Raw genomic sequence first — 19,396 nt, forward strand, 5'->3', positions numbered from 1 at the left:
GACTCTTGAAACTGTCCTCTAAGCCTTTTCTCTTATCCTCATGATTTCCATCTCTCTATGTGTTTTTGTTTTTCGGGTTTTTTTAATGTTATTTTTTTTTTACTTAATCTCTCAAACTACTAATTTTTTAATGTTTATTTATATTTGGAGAGAGAGAGAGCACGCCCGAGCACCTCCAGACTCTGAGCTGTCAGCACAGAGCCCGACTCAGGGCTCAAACCCGGGAGCCATGAGATCATGACCTAAGCTGAAGTCGGACGCTTAACTGACTGAGCCACCCCACCCGGGCACCCCACCCACTACTAATTTATTTATCAGCAGGAACCATTCTTTTGTTTTCAGTTAGTCTAGTGAGACTTTTTTTTAAATATGATTCACAACTCTAGAAAATTGTGTGTGTGTGTCCTATCATTTTGTCTTTATTTGCTTTCTTTTTAAAGGTTCATTCTGCCTCTTCCATTACTTTTAGTTCAATGAGAGCCATCGGGTTTTATCTCGGTCTTCACCTTTGTGATCACTGAATCTACTTAACAATTAGCACTTCCCCTTTATTTGATCCTCCTCAGCTGTTCAGCCATCTGTTAGGCTCCTTCAAACAGAAAAACAAACAAACAAACAAAAAAAAAACTAGCAATTAATAAAAGGTACAGCAGTTTGTTGGTTTCTTCATCTTTTCTGACAAGCCAGGTTTTTTGTTTGTTTTAATGCTAGCTCTCTTCTGAGGCAGAAGAAAGGGCACCTTTGCTGTCTGGTCTCTTTCAAACACAGGGACGGTGAACAAATCAGCCCAGTGGTTGTTTCCAAGATTGCTGGGTTCAGCTTATTTCCTTCCAGGCCCATAGGCCATTGGAAACATAGCCTTCCTCAAGAGAATTCACAACTTTGCTTGAAATACTGAACTTTACACCAAGCCTTGAAGAGATATGGGCCATCTCTTCTGCCATTGAAGAGCTGCCTTCCTCAGCTCTTGCCTAACACTAAGAAGAATGAATTCCTCACCTAAACTCTCTGGACAGTCCTGCACCTCTGAAGCATAGGTGTGACTGAAGAAGGAACTGACAAGTGATCCCATTAAGAAACCTCTCCCCTTGGGGCGCCTGGGTGGCTCGGTAGGTTAAGCATCTGACTTTGGCTCATGTCATGATCTCGCAGTCCATGAGTTTGAGCCCCGCATCGGGCTCTGTGCTGACAGCTCAGAGCCTGGAGCCTGTTTCAGATTCTGTGTCTCCCTCTCTCTCTGACCCTCCCCCATTCATGCTCTCTCTCTCTGTCTCAAAAATAAATAAACGTTAGAAAAAAAAAAATTAAAAAAAAAAAAAAAAGAAGCCTCTCCCCTCAAACCCACCAACAATCACAACCTTGCCAATGTAATTTATCTGAGAGACTCTGGACCAATATCTGACATCCGGGTGTCCTACAGCCCTGATCTACCTGCCTGGAAGTCTCTTTCCCCACTTATCTTACTTTCTTCAGCTTTCTGATCAAATGTGACTTCCCAGAGGGGCCTTCCCTGTTCACTCTATGTAAAATAGCAAAAACTCATTCCTCTGTCCTCTTAACCTATTTTATTTTTCTTTGTAGCAGTCACCTTATTTTTCTTATTATCTGTCTCTGTCTACTAGAATATAAACTCGGTAAGAGCAAGGTTTTTCCTATTTGTTATTGCTGTATTCTCATCACCTAAAACAATGCCTAAAATAGTATAGTTGCTCAAAACATACATGTTGAATAAAGAAATAAATGAGATTCTCATACAAACAGTGGCCTCAGGGGTGCCTGGGTGGCTCAGCTGGTTAAGCGTCTGACTCTTGGTTTCAGTTCAGATCATGATCTCACAGTTTGTGAGTTTGAGCACCACATCAAGCTCTGTGGTGAAAGCGTGGAGTCTGCTTGAAATTTCTCTCACCTCTCTCTCTGCCCCTCCCCACTTGCTCTCTCTCTCTCTCTCTCTCTCAAAAAAAATAAATAAATAAACATTAAAAAAAATAAAAGATAAAATAAAATCTGCTTTGCTATAACTTAAAACACACACACACACACACACACACACACACACAGTGACCTCCAATGCATCTTCTTGACTTGGTAAACTCACAGATCTGATTGTTTTATTATTCCATAGGTAGAGTAGGTAATGAGAAACAAAATCCAGAATATGTGCTCAAGCTACTTTCTCTATCTGAATACTCCCACCACGAACAATATGAGTTTTTTTAACCAATCACTTTTAATTCCGAATAGATAAAATAAATTTGTGTGAACTCCTAGTCAGTGACACACTGAACACATGATTCTATCTCTGTTCCCTTTTTAAGCCACACTAAACTGATAATAAAGAATTTTTAAAAGCATAAACTCACAAAAGGGAGAATAGATGCAAAGCTAATAGCTATATTACTTTATAAGTTATAGCAAGCAAATAGATAAGTAGGAAATGACTCAGCAGACCTCAGAAAAATTAATCTTAAACTAGCAGTGTGGGAAACTAAGAGCCAAGAGAAGAACCTGGTTTAAGTCACAGAATTGCCTCAAAGCTCACAGATCAGCAATCACAGATACCACTAGAAATGATCCCAGCTACAACTTAGGGATATATTCTCGGAAGAAATAAACAGAGGACCCTAGACTTGGAAACCAGTGTTGAGGAAGGAAAAAGCATACTCAAAACAAAGATATTACATAAATACTTTCACACTCAAGGCTACCAGACACAGACACCTAGAAAGTCACCCTTTTTGCCAGAAATGAATAGTCTTCTCTCGGAACTGGACCAGCCCCAAAAGAGAGAACAAACTTCTCAGACAGATCCTACAATTAAACTCACAGTCCTTATGCTATGTTGTTCTATTGCCAGGTTAGCTAAGTTGGGAGCTACATTTCCCCTTCCCTGTGTGGTTCTGAGTTAGAACTGGCCAGGAGAAAAACTTGGATGAAATTTGAGGATGAAAGTTAAGCAGTGGTCATTACTCTCTGAATAATCACAGCTAAATATCATGCCAGAAAGTACAAAGTTCCTGATCAGTTCTGTGAGGTGCTCGGGTCACTAGGGGGCCACCAAATGTGGGGCATCCCAATTGGTGGAAGCCAGCAGCACGAGCTGTGTAAGAATTCATCCAAGGCAGAACAAAAGAGATAGAAGTTTACTGAATATACCACAAGGGAACAGCTGGCAGGACAGCAAAGGAGAGATTGTCTATGAGGAAGCAGTGGTGAGGGACCACAGAGGACAGAATGAAGGAGTATGGAGACATATGGAATTTTCCATTTTTTGGTAATCTTAGGAACTGTGCCTGGTTGTAATTGGCCAGTAGGGCCTAAGGCTGTTTTAAGGTGGGTTGCTGATGAGCCTGTTTGCAGCTCATTGGTCTCTGTGGGCCCTTTTGCCTTGTTCAAGTTTCTATTGCTCAAGCATGTTGCCTAAAACCATCCTCTATAGATTCCAGCTTGTCTCTCCTTTCCTTAACTCCATGTCTAGCACTTCTCAGCTGTAGGCCCTGGTAACAAATAGCATTCCTAGGCTTACTACCAGACACCTGGCAGCAAACCTACAGAAACAGTCCAGAGGTAATAGTTTCCCACAGGCCTTTTTTTGAGTTCCTGGTCGTAGTCTCGCTCTGATGGCTGGATGTGCGTGGTTTCCTAGATTCCCCTACAAATCCCAACTTCTCTGTGTTTCTCAGTGCCTGAAGAAGAATGTGCTAGTGACTTCCCTGATCCACCAGTCCTTCATTTCCAGGACCCCCTTATAGTCCACTACTATAGCTCCTCCCACAATTATTTAGGTCCAGTCCCTACAACAAATCTCTCAACATTTAGAGACTTAAGAGTTCATAAGCCCCAGACATGTGCTCAGTTTCCAGTCAGCTTTGCAATTCTATGCTCTTATTTACCTGACCAAGGATCTGGGAAAAACCTCTAATAGGAAGGCTTCTAATAGGAAAGACTTAAAACAAACAGAAAAAAAAAAAAAATTATAGCAAACAGAGGGAAAAAAAAAACCCTCCTTTCCCAAAATACTATTATAAATCTCCTTTGAGAGAAAAGAGATAATATTGCAGACACAGAACAGGACTATATTATAAACAACTATTCAGACAGGGAATTAGAAATATGACAGTAAAATTTATTTTAAAAAACTCATCAGAAGAACTGAAAAAATAATATTGAAGCCATCCTTAGAAGGTAAAACAAAGAATAAATTGATAAAGATTGGGATGCATGGGTGGCTCAGTCTGTTAAGCATCTGACTTCAGCTCAGGTCACGATCTCACAGTTCATGTGAGTTCACGAATTCAAGTCCCACACTGGGTGAGCACAAGCCCCACTTCAGGTGAGGTCACCCTCCTGCAGGCCCTTTCACCCTCACTTCATTGCCAATCACAAGTCCTAATTACACCTGTGCTTCTGACCAACTGGCTATAGAATGGAGGTTCCAAAGACTCCCTCTTTGAGTATGATTAATTTGCTAGAGCAGCTCAGAGAACTCAGAGAAATATTTTTTCTTACTAGATTACCAGTTTTTGTTTTTTTTTAAAGGACATAATTCTGGAACAGCCAGGTGGAGATGCATAGGAGGACATATGGGGAAAGGGCAAGGACCTTCCATGATCTTTCTGGGCATGCCACTCTCCCTGCATTGACATGTCTTCACCAACCCAGAAGCTCTCTGAACCCTGTCCTTTGGAGTTTTAAGTGGCTTCACTATCTAGGCATGATTGATAAAATCATTGGCCATTGATGATTGATTCAACCTTCAGATCCTCTCCCCTTGTGGGGGTGGAGGTTCAGGGGAGGGGGTGCTGAAAGTTCCATCTCTCTTATCACATGGTTGGCTCCAGTGGCGACCAGGGCCACCTTAGAGCTTTCCAAACATTATCTCATTAACATAACAAAGGACACCTTGATGGCTCTCTTCCCAGGAAATTCCAAGGGTTTTAGAAGCTCTGTGCTAGAAACAGGAATATGAATACAGTAAAACCTGGGATTGCAAGTAACTTGCTCTGCAAGTGTTCTGCAAGATGAGCAAACATTTCCAATAAGTTTTTTTTTTTAATTTTTTTAAATGTTTTTATTTATTTTTGAGACAGAGAGAGACAGAGCATGAGCAGGTGAGGGGCAGAGAGAGAGACACACACAGAATCTGAAGTAGGCTCCAGGCTCTGAGCTGTCAGCACAGAGCCCGATGCGGGGCTCCAACCATGAACTGTGAGATCATGACCTGAGCCGAAGTCGGGGGTAGGTTAACCGACTGAGCCACCCAGGTGCCCCTCCAATAAGTTTTAACTTGATAAATGTGCAATGTTTTGCAATACGAGTAGTACATGACACTGAACATCACATGATCACAATTGAGCCAATGGTTCTTCTCTCTCTCTCTCTCTCTCTGCGGGATTGTGGGTGATTGTCTCCCATGTTCAGATGCTCCATCTCAGGCAAAGGTGTTTGGCAGAAATCAGTTATTTTTCAGAACACTGGAAGGTGCCCACAACTGGCACTAGTGTAGTTTTTGTCACTTCAAAGCACCTATGGACAGTCCTTTGCTTTTCCATACAAGAGTAAGCTTAGGAATGTTTTGCTTCATTCTAGGTCATTGGATAGGTACCTTGTTAAAGTTGCATGAAAAGAAAAAGACCTGGGGCACCTGGGTGGCTCAGGAAGTTAAGCTACCCCCGACTTTGGCTTAGGTCATGATCTCACAGTTCATGAGTTAGAGCCCCGCATAGGGCTCTGTGCTGACAGCTCAGAGCCTAGAGCCTGCTTCGAATTCTGTGTCTCCCTCTCTCTCTGGTCTTCCCCCACTCATGCTCTGTTTCTCTCTCCTTCAAAAATAAATAAAAATATTTATTAAAAAAAAAAAAGAAAAAGACTCCATTAAGCCAATAGATAGCAGTGATTCCGTTAATGATAGTGAAAGTCATCCTACACAATAACCCTCCTCTCTCTTGTCTCCCTCACACCAGCCCTGAAGGTTTCCAAAGGTAAGTGCAAGTTAATTTGTTCATTTTTCTTTATATTTTGCATTTTCTTTATTATTTTGTATTATATTACAGTATTGTGATCATTTTTATATGACTATTTTTGGGTTGTGGAACAAACTATCTTGAGTTTCTATTATTTCTTATGAGGAAATTCTCTTTGATAGACAAGTGCTTTGGATTACAAGCATGTTTCTGGAATGAATTATGCTCGCAAAACAAGGTTTTACTGTATATATTTCAAATCATGAGAGGAATTAAACCAATAAGAATACATGAGACAGAACAAATAAGAAAAGTGAAGAGAATTCCTAGGTAATACTGAAAGGGAGTAAAGATGTACCAGAAAGAGAAGGCATATGGCATGTTCAAAAGAATGAAACCAAGAATATGTGAAGGTTTGTGCATCAACTCTTCTCTCCACAGTGAACAGATAACATTTTGAAAATAATGGAACCATTGCTTTTGTTGATAAGATCTAGAATGCTGATAATGTATGACAGAGACTGAATGATATGTCAGTGAATAAATGACCTAGGTTAACATGAATCATTATATTAGAGCAAAAGATGTCTGATTCCTGCAGAGTGCAATGTCTAAAACACATACACACACAATCTGTGCAAATGAAGATGAATGATGATGAATCACTGTTGATGAATTGATGCCCAAATATAGATGTACATAGAATATCTTCAAAAGTTGGAAATCATAAGAAGCTGGTAATAGTGCTTGCAGCTCTGAGGGTGGAAAATCAGTTGACTGGGAGAAAGGAATGTGAGAAAGACTTTTTGTAACCAGGTCACAGGAGTGCAGGAGCTCCAGGGGTCCCAAACAGACTAGGTTGGGCCACTTTACTGACAAAAATCCAAAGGCAGAGAATATGAGTGGTAGTGAAACAAAAGAGGAATTTATTTCAGTGGGGCCAACACCAGGAAGATAGAGGACTAACATCTCAAAGTCTGTCTCCAAAGTGCCAAAAGTACTTCTAGACTTGTGTGAGGAAAATGTGGGACAAAGGTCTACTGTTTCATTCAACTGAGCAGTAAAGGTCAAGTCCATCATTGTCTTGGGGTCAATCATGTGGGATCTTCCTGTCTCAGGGCAGTCCCTATTGCTTGAGGGAGTAGTTTTGGTTTCATTAGGGATTGCTTTGTCTGCTGGGTTTTCTGCCTGAATTAAGAAATAATCTGGAAAGAAGAACTTAATCAGTTAGAAAGCATAGACTAAGGTGAACATGGGGGTAGCTGAAGACTTCTTTCATTTTCTTGGTTAGCATTTTGTTGCTTCTGAATTTTGGACCATGCACATATTACCTGTTTCAAGAATCAAAATAACATACACCACACACACACACACACACACACACACACACACACACAAGAAAAATAATGGCTTCAGCCTTCTCAATAGCCAGTAGAGGATAAAAGGCAATGGAATAATGCCTTCAAAATTCTAATTCTAAAATTCTAATTCCACTTCTAATTTTCACTTAGAACATACGTATTGTGTTACATATGGAATTATTACCTAGGATACCATAAATAGTCAAACTATCAAGAATGAGAATAAAATAAAGATATTTAGGTATTTTCTAGCATAAAAGATCTCAAAATTTACTTCCTGGGTACCATTTCTCAGGAACCTACTAGAAAATATATTTCAACAATTGAACAGATGAACCTAGAAAGACAAAGATGAGGTTATGTAAAATAGAAAATCCAGCTTGGGAGAGAGACAAAGGGAATCCTCAGGTGAAGGGTGATCCCAGGATCACCTGGGAAGCAAGCCTCGTCAATATCCAATCCAATTAGAGCTGGTCAGAGACTTCAGAAACCTCCAAGACAGATTGCTTCCCAAAGGGGCTAGAGCCTCCAGTGCATCGGAAAATCCTGAGAGGAATTTTAGAAAACTGGTTTGTGCCCCTCCTGGTCCTGCTTGCTCTCTGAGGAATTCTTTGCCATTCTCCTGCTTTACTCCATATCTCAAGAGGGATGACCCCTGAAGATTCTCTTTCCCAGGCCTCTATGTTACCATGTGTCTTAGTCTATTCAGGCTGCAATAACAAGATAACACAGACTGGGTGGTTTATAAACAGAAGACATTTATTTCTCACAGTTCTGCAGGCTAGAACTTTAAGAGCAGGGTGATAGCATCGTTCAATGAGGGCCCTTTAGGGGGGCCATAAACTTCTCTATCTTCACATGGCGGAAGGGACAATGAAGCTCTCTTGGACTTCTTTTATAAGGGTATTAATTTCATTCATGAGGTCTCCAGCCCCATGGCATACCCACTTTCCAAAGCACCCCCCTCTGCTAATATCATCACATAGAGAACTAGGATTTTAACATATGAATGGTATAAGGACAAGAACATTCAGACCATAGCAACAAGCTTATGACTGAAGCCACTGGTGACAGTTTAAAGGAAAGGAAAGAAAAATCAGATGACTTATTTTCTTCCTTCTCTATTTTGGGCAGCTTCTTTAGCAATATTGGTGTTTCCTTTTTGGTTCCAGATCTCCCTGGACATGGAAGCCATGGCTTTAGACCCTGTGGTGCAGCAATACCACCTTTTTTTTCTCTCTAGCCTAGAGGTGCTAGTAACTTACTGCTGTTGCTAATTTTTTTAGTTACTTCACTGCGCTCTTTTAGCTTCTCAGCTTCTTCCTGCATTCCAATCCCATGCATTACACTCCCTTTATTGTACTGAATGTGGTTTCTTTTTTTCCTGATGAAACTTAGACTGATAAATGGCTGAATTACAAAGAAGTACCTAGAACTCTGAGAAAAACAATAAAGCAAAATAATTGCTAGCAGAGAAAACAAGTTCTGTGGAAAGGGAAGGTGCTCTTATTTTACTATATGACTCAGCTCATCTTTATTTAAAGGTCTAAATAATGCAAATAATGAATGTTAATCAAAAAAATATTAGGTGCACATTTAATAACCCAAACCCTCCAATCTGATAGATCAGATCATAGGATTTCTCCCACATAGAGAAAAAATTTTTTCTCCTACCTATAATGGCTAGGATGTCTTGCAGTCTTGTTGTAGAAGGAGAATATGATATGGAAGAAGTAAAAGGGAAGCCCTTCCCTTTCAGTATGGGGGTGGGGGTGTGTCAAAAAGAAAGAAGAGGGAGAGAGGAAATGTGGGAAGCAAAACACGTGGATCCTGATCTATCTACCTTCTCTAATCTCTTTTCCAGAGAAGCCAAGTAACTTGGGTAAATTTCAAATGCAGGAGACCTGTTTCTTCTCTATCTTTGGAACTCTGAAAGGAGACCCACCTCCCAGAACCAGAAGCAGACCATGCCAAGTAAACTTGGCCGCAACTCTGAATTCTAGCTGGGAGCTTGTCAGGAGTGGCTGCTGTGTAAGGATGAGGGCTCTCAGAGCTGGAGATTGAAGAACAGAACACTCTGACTGGAGTTTAGAAGTTTAGACAGCACTAAGGAGTGCCAAGCTGGGACAAAGTCAATGTGGAGAGAACACCAGGTCCTCACTAAGTTAAGGATCAAGAGAAAATGAGCTCATTGCCACAATTGTCAGCACTGGATTTAAGCAGTGGGCACAGCCCAGAAGTGAAACAAACCAGCCAGCGCACTCCTAAGGACCAGGCTGAAGCCAAAGAGAGCCTGTTTCCCTCAATTCTTTGAATGTCCTAAGTCCAACAACACCTTTTCCCTCCAGAAAGCTGCTATTTGGAAGGAACCTAAACAAGAAGCAGAATCCTGAAAAAACCTGAATAATGCAAGATGAACTGGGCTATTCCTTGAAGAGAAAAATTAAATTATAGGACCCTACTGCTTCAAGTTGATGTGGGTTAAAATTAGTTTATATAGTTTTTTTTTTTTTTTCTCACTACCTAGGAGACGTAAAGCTCTTTTGCTTTGCACATCTGAGTTGTAGTGGAGTCAATTTGCCACCTCACAATACAGAAGTTTAGCTGCAGACGTGAAGATGTCATTCACGAGAAGACTGAATGAAGCACACACAGTTTAAATGTCCTTGCCAAAGCTAAAGCTGAAAAAAAGAAGGACAATTTTTTTGTTTATTTTTGGGAGAAGGAGAGACAGAGCATGAGCAGGATAGAGCAGAGAGAGAGAGAGACACACACACACATACACACACACACACACACACACACACACACACAGAATCCAAAGCAGCCTCCAGGCTCTGAGCTGTCAGCACAGCCCAACACAGAGCTCGAACTCATAAACCGAACTCACCACAAGATCATGACCAGAGCCAAAGTCAGATGCTTAACCAACTGAGCCACTTAGGTGCCCCCAAAGAAGGGCAATTTTAACTATACTTGACCTTAGTAAAAAAAAAAAAAAAAAAAAAAAGAACAAAAACAAACAAAAAAAACCCCAAACTGGCCCTCTTTAACAAATACAAGTATCTTGATTTCTCAGCAGGGGCTCTTATTCCTACATTGACTGTCACTACTTTTCATTCCCCATCCCCAACTTCTAGTTAATATGCAGCTCTTTATTCTTCTCATGGTCCTGCTCAGGACCATGTGTTTGATGTTAATTACAGATACAGTTTCCTTTAAAAAATTTCAGTTACAGATAACTTTAAAAATTTTTATGTTTTTATAGCAGGCCACCTATGAAAACAAGTCAAAGAGGACCCCAAAGTCACTGACAGATTCTGATCAGATGTTTTTTGGCAAGAATGGAATATAGGAAGGAGAAAAATCCAAACCACAGTCCCACTTGGAGAGTTGTATTAATAGTGACACTACCTTCCCAGCTTAAGTTTAATAATGACAATACAACGCTGGTGAAAATATAAGTGAAGAATATATCGGTTGACAAGAGAATATTTTCAACAAGAATGATTACTCGGACTGTTGACAACTGCTTCAATGTATGGATGGTCAAAACAGAAAAGTAGTTATTATGATATATGAGGATTCTGAACATAAGGCATCCCCCTCCCTCTCTACCACTTCCCTTCATTTTACAATGAGAAGTTGCTCCTGGGCATCAAAGACCTAACCACTTTTAACTGTTACTCTTTCTGTGTTTTGAAGTAATTTGATTCCTACTCAGTGCAGACCTTCAACAAAACTGTGCAGTCTTAAGATAATACTTGGTAATTTATAGCCTTCTGTTAGATACATTCTTTCCTGTTATTCTCATGATACTCTCTATGATAGATGATACAGATGAGAAACTGTGGTTCAGAGAATTAAAGTGATTTCTCCAAGGTCACGTAACTGGAACGTGAGGAGCTGGGATTCAAAACAGAGTCTTCGAACTGCAAATCCTTTTCCACATGGATTCATTCCTGGATTTATGTGATTTACAACAAGACAATGACTCCTTACCCTTGACTCTGCCCTAGCGAATTATTCATACTTTTCCTTATCATCAAAAAGTAGTTTGTCAAGAATCACTGTCAAAAACTCTTAATCCGATGAACTGTATTGCCCTTCCAAATTTAACTCTATACCAAATTATGCATAGACTGAGATTCCTTGGCCTTCAGGCTTGAGATTTTGAAATTTTTTGTAGTGCCTAACAGACCTTTTTGATTCGTCACATTTAGTCACATCAATCATATCACCTCGAAGAACACATTGTAAAGAAAATAATGTAATGTGATTGATGTAAACAGATGTGACACAGGACAATTAAGTTGCAGTTTAAGGACCCGAGGAGAAAAACACCTGATGCTCTATAAGGTTCACTAAACAAAGACTCCATTGCTAACAGTATAAATACAATTTATAGGCTTTGTTTTCTCAAGTGGGAGAGAGAAGAAATACAATATATGTAAATAGTATAATGTGTGTTTATCCACCATGCATGGGCAGAAAATTTCCTCTGAGTTCCTGAAATCTAATATTTCCTATTGCATTCCAGAGCCAAGTCTAATTTAGCAATGCTAATCCACAGGGAAAACGCTAATGTTTTAAGAAATAAATTATTTATCATTATTATACATATGGATGAGAGCATTTCAAAATAATTCAATATATTCTTTTAAGAAAAATAAAGGTTTTTTAATGGATTTGAAATGTAAATGATATTTTATTGGGAATAGTTTTAAAGCATTTTAGATGGTGAATCCTTAAAAGAGATTTTCATTATTACCAAATGTTGTGATCATTCCTGGGATTTTTTTCCCCATTATATATCAAGAGATATGATGTTTGTATATTTAAGTATCTTGATGGAGAGAATAATAATTTATAATCAACTCTGTGTTTTTAAAGCATTTATCTTTATTGTCCCTTTTTGTTTCTCCCTTTCCTATCTCTATTACTCTTTCTGTCTTGCCTTCCTCTCTTTCTCTTTTATTTTCTCAATTATTTCTTTTACAAAAGGAATCCCTAGGATTTCAGTGCCTGGCTCTCAGGTGCTGTACTTCTGGCTGCTTCCTGGGAAGACTGTAGCACAGATGAAACTATCCTGACAAAGCGTTCCATGTGAAGGTAGTTTGTGACCTTGGCCATTTAACTGAATTCCTATGCCTGAGGTTTCTTATCTTTATACTTGACATAATTACAGCTATAGATCTGATGCAGTAATTTGTCGGAATTAAATTAGGCAATTCTAAAATGTTTAACAAATTTAGCAGTCATCATAGATGCTCAATGTTCGTTTCTTTTCTTAATTAGTTAAGGGATTGACAGTTTAATCTTTTTATTGCAGCTACTGTTTTATCTCCCAATTTTGTATCTTATTTCTCTTCATTAATGCCCAAGAAATGAGGTAAAGATGAAAGCTGCAGGCTTCTACTCCTCTCTCCCTTCTCTAGTTTAATGTAAGCACATATCACGAAGCATTCATCATGGTGCCATACCCCATGAGAACTGAAGACAAATAAAATAATTTATGGAGGTGAAAACTGAGGGAAGGAGTGGAGAGGCATTATAATTAGGAGAGAAAACATATGGCGTCCCAGAGCCATCACAGTAATCCCAAACGGTTAAGCTCTTAGCCTCTCCTCCCAAGAAGAACTTACTTCAGCCACAAAGGCAGGCTTTCCATGTCCAAACTTTCCTACCTGTGCTACTGCACATTCTATTGTTTTTATCTGTAGTGTCCTTTTCTCTTTACCTATCAAAATTCACAAACCATCTCAGATGTTATCTGCTATGGGAGACTTTCCCTTCTTCTGCCAGATGAGATTAATCACTGTCCCTCCCTCTGGCTCCACAGCTTGCTTGTAGCACTACTACAGTCTCCCCCACAAAACTTCTTGAAGATGAAATCTTGCCTTACTATTTAGCCCTAACAAGAAAATTCAGTAAATTTTTTATAGAAGATTAAAACCATAAAGACCTATATAGTAGTCACCCTACAGTCACATTGTTAACATCCATTTAAAATAATATTTCATGGATGTTGAGAGCATAAGGCATTTCTTCCAACCTGCCTGCATAGCACCCAATTTATAAGATTCCCTCATGAGAGCACAGTGACTAACAAGAAGTAGAGGGGTTTGGGGGCACGTAGGTGGCTCAGTTGGTTAAGTATCCGACTTCAACTAAGGTCATGATCTCGCGGTTCATGAGTTCGAGCTCCATGTCGGGCTCTGTGCTGACAGCTCAGAGCCTGGAACCGGCTTTGGATTCTGTGTCTCCCTCTTTCTCTCTGCCCTTCCCATGCTTGCACTCTGTCTCTCTTTCAAAAATAAACAAACATTAAAAACAATTTTTAAAAAATTTAAAAGAGGGGTTTAGAGAAAGTACTAAAATGGGAGATTGGAAATCTGATTGTGTCCCCGCTTTGCTACTCACTAACTGTATCACCTTAAGAAAATCATGTCTTGGGGCCACAATCAACTCATTTGTAAAAGAACTCAAGCTAATCAAGCTAGCAAATTTATTTTCAGCTGTAATAATCTACCGTTCTACAAATACCAATCCTGACATCTTACCATTATACGACTTTCACCCAAGGACGGACACTGATAACACTGAGTTTAAAGGAAAGTTTAAAGTAAGATGAGGGTAGTGACTCTGAAACAAATGGAGAAGAGTTATATGTGATTAGGATGCTGTGCCATCCCTTTTTTTCTGAAAAGTTTGGGAAAGCACCAATGTTGGCATGCGGTCTTGGTATGCCACCAATGCCTTAGCTCAGGTTCCATAGAAGAAGAGCCAGAGATGAAGATTCCTGTTCATATGACTTATTGGGGAAGTGTCCTCAGGAGAAGTAAAGTGAAGGCAGAGGAATAAGGCAGGGAAAAATGAAGCTCAGCAGGGATGTGGAATAACAGTTTCAGTCTGATCCCATAAAGAAGCTCTGGAAGATGAATTACACCACATATTTGACTCATCTTGAGGCAAAGGGGCTGACCTTTGGACTCCTTTGTCATTGGCCAAGGTTGGGAGGGCTTGGCCTCCAAGATAGGGTTGTTGGTTCCTGGCTACCACTTCACTTAGGGGCAATTCTCTGGAAAGAGAAAGGGAAAGCTTTGAGTTGTTAGTAGTTAATACTCAGAGTGCCTGTAAGAGGGGTGTTTCAGCTGAGAAAAGGAATCTAGGCAGGTACCAACACCATTTTCTGATTAAAATCCCTTTGCTTCCCAGAGCAGAAGCAAGTACTAAAAATGTTGAGTTATTTTCATTGTTGCGGAAAAATTTAAATACTAGAATATTCTAAGTTGTGAGTGTAGCCATGCATTTATTCATTCACTTCTTCATATGTGCAATTATTAAACATTTAGTGAGTCCTGCTTACTATGGCCCACTCCAGCAAACAATGCAACTGTGTTTGAGTCAGGTGCTCTTGAATATAACAGTCTAGTGGTTTTTATTTTTTTATTTTTAAATACTTATTTATTTTTGAAAGACAGAGAACAAAAGCAATAGAGGGGCAGAGAGAGAGGAAGATACAGAATCTGAAGCAGGCTTCAGGGGCTGGAATTCACAATGAGATCATGACCAGAGCCCAAGTGGGACACTTAACCAACTGAGCCACCCAGACACCCCTTAATGGTTTTATTGGTTTAGTATAAGAAACTATACCTTTTAACAAAAGAGTTCATTACTTGGTGGGATAGATCCATATACCATCTTTTCTGCAAAAGACCTCTGAAAAAGTGAACGGATAGCTTAGGTGGTGAACTATGTGCACCAGAGTATAGACCTGAGCCTACCAGAACCACCAACCAGTGACCTTTTGGTGTCAAGACCCAGGAGCCATGGATATTACTTTTGCCAAAAAAGAGTTCTTGGCAGTATCAGGGCCTCTATCTGGCATTCCAGAATACATGGGGCCTTGAATTCACGTGCTCTCTAAGTTGTGTATTAGGAATCTGGTTCTTTCCTCTTGATTCAATTTCTTTGGGGTTGTTTGTGGTCAGCATTCTTGCAAGTAAGGAAGTTGCTGCCAGCCTGCTAGAATATGCAGAGTGTTTACTACAGCCCTCAATGTGACCTAGGTCTTATGGTCACGGATGTCTCTAATAGATAGGAAAATTCATATTTAAATCAAAGAATAACTCCAAGGTATCTGGCATGATTGAATAAGGGGTAAGAATACTAGCAAGCAAGTGAGACAGAAAATACTTCAAGAGCAGGTTCGAGAGACAAGCATATGAACTGGGTCCAAGAACTTAACAGCCCTTTCCTATCCAGGCAGGTATCTCACTCAAGGTCTCCTCTTGTAGAAGGCTTCGTTTTTTGTTTTGTTTTTTTTATTGTTTTTTTATTTTTTTTAAATTTACATCCAAATTAGTTAGCATATAGTGCAACAATGATTTCAGGAGTAGATTCCTTAGTGCCTCTTACCCATTTAGCCCCACCGCCCTATAACCCTCAGTTTGTTCTCCATATTTATGAGTCTCTTCTATTTTGTTCCCCTCCCTGTTTTTATATTATTTTTGTTTTCCTTCCCTTATGTACATCTGTTTTGTCTCTTAAAGTCCTCATATGAGTGAAGTCATATGATTTTTGTCTTTCTCTAATTTCACTTAGCATAATACCCTCCAGTTCCAACCATGTAGTTGCAAATGGCAAGATTTCATTCTTTTTGATTGGGAAGGCTTTGTTTCTTGAGTGTGATAATTCCTTCTGGCCTAACATCACCTTTAGTCCATTCCTTTAGATTCAGTTCTTACTCTTTTGTCCCTATAATTGTAAAGTTTCAAGCTATTATTTGCTTCCTTACCCACTTTGCCTGGTGTTGTGATATGTTCTCCTTTGTCCATACTTCTTTTATGAACTGGGACTAGCCTTATCCTTTCTGTTCATAGCCTTGAATTGTGAAACCCCAGACCAAGAAGAGCCCCAGATTCTCTACTCACCAGGAAGGGCAGATCTTTTACTATCTTTGAGAACTCAAGTCTTCAGGACATTTTGAGTCTCTAAGATAGTGGTTCTCTCATTCAGGGGCAATTTTGTCCCTGGGGGCATTTGGCAATTTCTGGAAACACTTTTGATTGTCACAGTTTGGGGGAAGAGTGCTACGGGTGTCTAGAGTGCTACTGGGGATCCTCAAATCTAAGATACTAAGCATGTTAGCCCTTTTCACTTCAGGGCTCCACAAGTTGACTCTTCTCTCTACTGGGCTTGTGAAATCATCTCTTCCAGATAACAAGGAGATATCTGTTTTTATCAACAAATGGCTCTCCAATTTCATGCTCATTCTACTTCCAGCTGCCAGTGAAGAGCCTGAAATGGCCAAGGAGGTCCTTAGCAGACTGGTGGCTGCTCTCCATGGTCTGATCCCTCCCTCTAGTGGTAAATATTGCAAATGCTGCAGCTGCAAGGATAGAATTCTCCATTCCCCAATAGGAGGGTGGTAGTGGAAATCCAAGTACAGTATTCAACAGACTATCCCGTCCCCTCAATCTCCAAAAACAAACATATTTTGGAAACATCATGGGCCTTTCAGAAAATACAGGAGGTCATCTTGAAAGATATTTTATTTATTCAGATACAGAGTAAAAATTACACACTTTTCATGAAGATAGAAATGAAAACCTACCACTATCAAGTGTAATTCATCTGTGTTCCTTCAGCATTTTAGAAACCACCCTTGAGATCCTAAGAATGAATTTGAGCTCATTTGCTGTGCGATCTTGCACAAGTAAATTTTCAAAGCCTTAGTTCCTTCATTTGTTTAAAAAAAAAAGTTCCTTCATCTGTTTAATAGTACCTATCCTATAGGGTTTAGTGAGGAGTGAACTATTGTGTGTAAATCACTAAGAATGGTGTTTCACATTCAATAAATGGTAGATATAATGATTATTAAGTTATCTGGGAACACTAAGCTCTGGGTACAGACAGGCAGCCATCTGTCACCTTCTTTTGCATTAGGTGGCCAAAGTAAGAAGTGTGCAGTGCCTCTCCTCCAGCCTGCTCAAACACTACTCCAGGCCTTCGCAGCACAAAGCTGCTTGTTTTGTGACCCTTTATAGACAGACTTCCAGGGGTTTCAATGGCAACCCAGTCAGAGGCCAGGTCAGTGGCCTACTCCACTATTCAGTTCTGACTCCTAACCAGGAGATTGAATGGACTGACTAGCTCTTGATCTCAAGTCTAGGAAGAACCTATTGCATAAATAAATGACCTAGGAGGTACTATAAATCCCCCAGCAACTCTGGATGGGTTTGACCTCACTGGGACCTAATTCAACACCATCTACCAGTTATTGCCCCCCTCCCTTTATCACTCACAGGGATGGGGTCCCAGGTACTTGAGGTCTAATTCAGAGACCTTGGTGATACCAGAAGGGTGGGGGGTGGGGTGGGGGCTGCAGATGCAAATACAGTTGGTAAAACTATAAAGAAAAGCAAGGAAATCATTATCATTAAAACAGACTGTAGTGACTATAATAAGGAAGAGAGAGTACACAGGGCTTCTTCGGTGCTCATAACATTCTCTTAACATAGGGAGTCATTATCTAATTATTTGTTGAACTGTACCGATATGTTAAATATTCTTTTATATCAGTAACTCTGAATCTCTCAAAAGAGTTGGACACTGAATGTGAAAAATTTTAGGAATATTTTAATTATCATATTTTATTTATATTTCCTTTGTGTACATGCCCAGGAGTGATATATGATAAAAATATATATCTAATTCCAAAATAAGTATTCCAGCAGATATAAAATAAACATTCCAAGTTAATAATAAATAAAATAGTAAATACTAATAAAAAAGGAGGGAGTTACAATAAAAACGAGAAAAATTTCTCATGTGTCTCTGTTGGATCTCTTTACTATTAGCCAGCACCCTCACAACTGACCTAGTCAGCCTTATATAGTCAAGATTACTGCCTCCACTGGCCTTAAAGGCCATTGTGCATTCTTTCCTAGCAGAATTTGCTCTGGAAACCTCTGCCTACATTTTTCATTTTTTTTTTCTCATGAAAGTTGGCCACAGCAGTCTCCTCTGAGGCTTAGAGGCATTACGTCCCCCAATAATGTTTTCCTGTGAGCTGAAGTTTCAGGTGGTGGCAGCCACAAATTCTTGCCAGAAGACCCTTTCTCCGGAAGGGTCCCACCTGAGCCAACAGAATGAATAAAAGTTATTCATAAATGAATGACTAGAAAATAAATGAACTCTGAACATAGTTAATGTATCTATAGTGTATTTAACACCAATAATATATTTAAACATTAATAATAAGATTCAGTAATTCCAAAATTGTACAGAAAGACCATTTATGTAAGCGATTTTTGTGATGGAAGTTGAACACTGCTGTGTATGAACATAACCTCTTCACACACAATGGCTTGGACAGAATTGCTGGCATTCATTTAGCTCTTCATTTACATAAAGCAAAGTATAATTAACATATTCTAATCATTGAAAAAACCTGTTCACTGACCCATGCTAATTTAAAAGCTTTCTTACCTTCTCAATTTTAGGAAATTCCTTTAGAGGTTATTTTTTAATCCCACCAATTCACAGGTGGTTGGATGAATGAACAAATGAATCACTCTTGTCAATCAACAAATTTTATTTATGGCTTAGGCAGAAGAACAATACTCACATGGAGCAAATAAAACTGACAACCAATTTCATCAGAGACACACTGAATGAGACAGGGTACCTGGAAGCACCATAGAACAATATCTGGAACATCATAAGGATTTAAGTAAGGTCATTAGAATTTCAATTTAAATGCAGTGCGCCTCTCAGTTGCTTATTGTAACATATGTAAAAATATGAAAATTATAGAGACAATAATATTCAGAATAAAATTCCTGACATAAAATAAGCATTTCAAAAATATTTGTTTTATGAATATGTGAATTCCAACAGTTTTTAGAGCTAATTAGTATTTTAATAGATTTTCCTAAGTTTTTTTTTTCCTGTGTGCTTTTTATAAAGTGAGGTCATACTGTATGCATTATCTTATATTCTGCCCTTATGGCTTTATATTATAAAATGTCCTTTCCCCATAAGCACAATAAACCATTTGAAAATATA

The 19,396-nt window shown here is 39.3% G+C and overlaps 1 long non-coding RNA gene across 2 annotated transcripts in view; it reads left to right on the plus strand.

Moving 5' to 3' along the window:
• LOC122220343 overlaps positions 1-19,396 on the plus strand; it is a 47,219-nt gene that overhangs the window by 26,605 nt on the left and 1,218 nt on the right. For both annotated transcript variants that reach the window (XR_006202807.1, XR_006202808.1), the window contains 2 exons: positions 12,326-12,433; positions 18,938-19,061. This is a non-coding gene — a long non-coding RNA (uncharacterized LOC122220343). The remainder of the gene's footprint in view (positions 1-12,325; positions 12,434-18,937; positions 19,062-19,396) is intronic.

Source organism: Panthera leo, chromosome B2 (genome assembly GCF_018350215.1).
Source record: "Panthera leo isolate Ple1 chromosome B2, P.leo_Ple1_pat1.1, whole genome shotgun sequence".
In the NCBI taxonomy this organism is placed as follows: Eukaryota; Metazoa; Chordata; class Mammalia; order Carnivora; family Felidae; genus Panthera; species Panthera leo.